The sequence below is a fragment of the Penaeus chinensis genome, chromosome 16, assembly GCF_019202785.1.
Source record: "Penaeus chinensis breed Huanghai No. 1 chromosome 16, ASM1920278v2, whole genome shotgun sequence".
Classification (NCBI taxonomy): Eukaryota; Metazoa; Arthropoda; class Malacostraca; order Decapoda; family Penaeidae; genus Penaeus; species Penaeus chinensis.
In genome coordinates, this window is record NC_061834.1 from 6,949,612 (window position 1) to 6,954,611 (window position 5,000).

The following is a 5,000-nucleotide window of genomic DNA, read 5'->3' on the forward strand; positions in this document are numbered from 1 at the left end:
CTCTTGTCTACGCTACGACGCCGGATCTGAACGATATGAGATGGAGGGAAAACAAGAATGATCAAAACAAAAAGAGTACGAAGAAAAAAATGAATAAAAAAGAAATGATGTAAAAAAAACAAAAAAAACACCGGGAGTAAAATGACACATAAACAATAAAATGCATAAATGAGCGTGTCTCGATATGCCCCCAAACGGCCCTCTCTCTCTCGTGGAATAAGCCGCCGGGATAATCGCAAGGAGACGCCGCATTCCGACGACGAAAATTCCCGACACTCATTCCTCCCTCGCCCTTGGAGCCATTCGCCGTGACCAGTGCCGCGGCTTCTACGCTCTCCTGTGCGGGCGGGCGTAGAATCTGTGGCGATGGCAGCAGACTCAGAGGATAATGAGCCACTTATACGCGTATACATGCGCGCGCGCGCACACGCACGCACACACGCACACACACAAATTAACAAATACACGCACGCACACACACACACACAAATGCTCTCTACCTTCCATTTCTCTCTCTCTCTCTCTCTCTCTCTCTCTCTCTCTCTCTCTCTCTCTCTCTCTCTCTCTCTCTCTCTCTCTCTCTCCTTATTTGTTTGCTCAACTGCTTGTTTGCTTACTTCCCTACATGTCTTTCTTGGCAGAACAGTGAGAGAAGAGAAAGTGAGAAAGTGAAATGGAAAACAGGAACTTAGACAAAAACGAGGCGATAGAGACACAGATAAAGAGGAGGAAAGTGAGAGGTGAGGGCGTGGGGGGGGGGGGGGGAAAGAAAAGTAGGATGGAAGGGAAATAGGAGAGGTGGGGAGGATAGAAAAAAGAGGAGGAGAGAGAGAGAGAGAGAGAGAGAGAGAGAGAGAGAGAGAGAGAGAGAGAGAGAGAGAGAGAGAGAGAGAGAGAGAGAGAGAGAGAGAGAGAGAGAAGGCACTGAGACAGCGTGCGAGCAACGAACAGGATAAAGATTAACGAAGCTACCATCCTCCCTTCCCCCTTCACCTAGCACCCCATCCCTCATCCCCCATGCCCCTCCCGACACCCCCACCACCATCTCCTTCCTCTACCTAACGCCCCCACCCCTCCCCCCTTCTCTTCCCCTCCACCTCCGCTCATCCTCACTATTTTCCCCATCCCTTCCCCCTCCTCCTTCCCCCCTCCCCCATCCCACCCCTTTCCCCCCCTCCTCCATCTCCTCCCATCCCCCTCCAATCGACCCCTTCCCCTTCCCCTTCCCCTTCCCCTTCCCCTTCCCCTTCCCCCTCCAATTGACCCCTTCCCCTTCCCCTTCCCCTTCCCCTACCCCTTCCCCCCCTCCCCCCCCCCCGCCGGCGAGTCACGGCTTTCGTAACGAAGTCCGACCTTGCTTCCCGCGACGCCGAGATTACCGCCGGTAACTCGATCCCGCGCCTCCCTTGTTGCAGCACTAAAACAATGAAGAATAAAACAAACAAATAAATAAATAAATAAATAAATAAAAAGTATTAGTGTCCTCCAGAAACGGGTGCAAATGTAGCTTTTGTTGTTATGTTGTGGTTGTTGTTCTTGTTGTTGTTGTTTTGTATAGTTATTCTGGGTTATGGAAGGTCATCATTAAGATTTTCTTCTCGACAATAAAGTCAAGAAACTGAGTGAGAAGGAAAGAAGGAAAGAAAGGAAGATAGAAAAAAGAAACGTCAAACATTTCAGGATCATGTTTAAAGAAAGATCTACACTCATTTTTTTCCGGTCTCTTCTTCTTCTTATTATTATTATTATTATTTTCTCATTTACAACTACTCTATTCACCATCTAAATTTCCTCCAATCTCATCACTCACTCCTCATTTCTCCCCCCTCCTCTTCTTTCCTTCATTAAATTTTCTTTTCATTTTATACCATCATTCTTGAAGGAATGTCTCCTCCTCCCTCTCTCACACGAGCAACACCTGGATTATTTGAACAACTCCGTACAGTGGGAGACGTATAATTAACTCATTACATCCTCGGAACACAATACGCTACGTAGGGCTGAGATTACGGGAATAGAAGACGAGACATAAACCTAAAAAATATATATATTTAAGGCCTATTGTACGTACTTATTAATCGCGTTATAAAAAGAAAAAAGAAAAGAAAAGAAAAAAAAAATATATATATAATAATTTCGAAGTGATCCTAGCGAGTCGACCGGCCATCCTACTCGCTTCATCTGGCACCTTCAGCATCCCTTTTGGCACTTTCTGACACCCTCATCCACCTACCCTGGTCATATGACACCCTGATGCCCTTAACCGCAAATCTTGCCATCGTTCACAAAAGGTCCTTGAACCTAACCCCCCCCCCCCACCCCGACGCACACACCTTTTGACTCTTATATAGTAATGTTACAATCCCTTATACATTCCCTCTCAATCAACATAAGATCTCCAATGAAGTACAAAAAACGAAAATACGAAAGATAATAACCTAAAATTAAATCAACCGAGACTACTACAAAATCTCAGTAAAATCGTATTTCATAACTTGGCTATTTATCATATCATTACAGGTATACATCATCGCTGCATATCATACATTATGTATATCTCACTAATACATTATACATTATAAATCGTTACACATTATACAGAAAAACTGTATATGTTCGTTGTCCACTGTACATTTTTTATATACACCACCGCTATATATACTTTTCCTTATATATAAAAAAGTAAGAAATATATGTATATAAATAAATAAAAGTTAAAAACAAATGAATAAAAAAATAATAGATAAAACGAGAGAGGTGAAGAGGCCGCGACCAGCAAAGGCAAAAAAGATGTTGACGCCGATCGAAACGGCCGCGTTTTCTCGCCCAAATGGCATTACGACCGCAATAAAATTAACGCCAGACGCCTGTACTTTTACAACTGGCATCGTGGTCTCTGTTCCCCCTTCTCTATGGCTTCCCTTGCGTCGAATTCTTTTTTTTTCAACGTCTTCTGCTCTTTTTCCTCTTTTTTCTCTTCTTTTTTTCCATAGAATGATTTTTTTTCTTTCGTTTGCCTCCCCTCTTCCTCGATCATAAGCGTCTTCACTAATCTTCACTATTGTCACTACTACTATCAACACTATCATCACTATCAATCATCATTATTGTCATCACCATAACCACCACCACCATCCTCAATCACCATCACCATCATAATCATCAATCACCATCACCATCACCACCACCACCATCACCATAATCACCACCACCCTCTCCCTCTCCCCCTCTTACATTTCATTTCCTTCCCTTTTACTTGCTTTTCTCCTAGCGCCGTGTCTCGAGGCGCCGCTGGTAAATGAGGAGTTATATAGTGACGTCAAACGCTTATGAGGAAAACGGGCGCTTGATAAGTAGTGCGGGCTTACTGTACAGACAGACAGACACAGGCAGAGACACACTTGCAAATACATATGCACATAAGCACGGGCGACACACAGACACGCACATATAGACACACAAACACATACATAAAAACACACACACACACACACAAACACATACATAAAAACACACACACACACACACATACACAGAAACGCATGTAACCACGTGTATACACGCACATAAACACACACGCATACCCATATATACACACAGACGCCCACCCACACACGCGCCCACAGCACAACAAAACGACCTTCAGTGATGATGCCAGCCCCATGCAGACGGTCATGCAAATCGTTTTAAGGAAAGCGACGCTTCGTTTACAGTCCCCCTCTCCCCTCCTCCCCCTCCTACCTCTTCTCATTACCATCCCCTCTCCTCCCCTCTCTCCCATCCCTCCTCGTTTCCACCCTACCCCCGCCCACTCTTACCACCCTCCTCCTCTTGGTCCTCTCCTCTCCCTATTCCTCCTCATTACCCCCCTCCTCCAGCCCCTGCCACTTCCCCATTCCCCCTTCCCCTCCCCCTCCCCATACGCAGCCATTAAGCAGCAACTCGGCGCCACGAGTGATGTCACACTCGCTCGCGTTAGCTCCAAGTCACAGGGAAGCGTAAGTGATGCGTCACACTTGAAGGGCGACCTCAGAATACCCTCCCCTCTCCCCTCTCCCCTCTCTCCTCTCTCCTCTCCTCTCCCCCCCTCTCTCCTTCTATTCCTTCCTCCTCCTCTCCCTCCCTCTCTCCTTCTATTCCTTCCTCCTCCTCTCCCTCCCTCTCTCGTTCTATTCCTTCCTCCTCTCCTTCTCCTCTCCTTACCTTCTCCTCTTCCTCCCCCTCTCTAATCCTCCGTCTCTGCAATTATTCTCCCTTTCTACTTCATCCATTATCTCTTTTTTTGTGTGTGAATTAGAAGAGAAACAAAATATCATAAAACAAAAACAAACAAACAAAAAAAAAGATCAAAACGCCCCACATATATTTTTAAAAATCAAAACATAAATAAACAGATAATACAATTTACAAAATCTTCACCACGAGAGGAGAGAACGCCACGGACATCCCGCCAGAACATCATGAACATCTTCCTAAATGAACAAAGGAAATGGGACGAAGGTCGTGAGAGGTCGAGAAGGAAAGTAAAACAAAAGAGAGGAGAAGGAATAAGCGATAACCAACATGGAAGGGGAGGTATGAGAACGAGGATACAAGAAGAGAAAGGAAGAGAAGAAATAAGCTACACGATGAAGAAGAGGGGAGTAAAAAAAAAAAAAAAAAAAAGTTAGACCATAACTGATAACCAACAAATAAAAAAAGGGGTATAGGAAGACCAGAAAAATGAGGAGACACAGAAAAAAAAAGGAAATAATAACCCGCAGAGAAAGAAGGGATAGGGAAGAGAGGAATGATCTAAAGCGGGTAAATGACACGGCAGAAAGCACGAACAATAGGCAGGAAGTAAAACGAATATCGTCAAAATAACAACTACATAAAACGAGAACAAAAATGACAAGACTGATAAATATAAACACGAGAAGAAGGCTGATAAAGGAAGATACGAAAGACAATGAACCAGAAAGGTCAGTCACGAACAAGCTTCCCATAACGGACGGGCA

General features: G+C 44.7%; 1 protein-coding gene across 1 annotated transcript in view; it reads right to left on the reverse strand.

Annotated features, from left to right (window-relative positions):
• LOC125033199 (SLIT-ROBO Rho GTPase-activating protein 1-like) overlaps window positions 1-506 on the reverse strand; it is a 46,556-nt gene extending 46,050 nt beyond the window's left edge. Inside the window, 1 exon segment of the mRNA XM_047624576.1 lies at window positions 1-506. This exon segment is cut by the window's left edge and continues 720 nt beyond it. The gene's annotated coding sequence lies outside the window, so the exon portion shown is untranslated.
• Window positions 507-5,000: the final 4,494 nt, after the last annotated feature.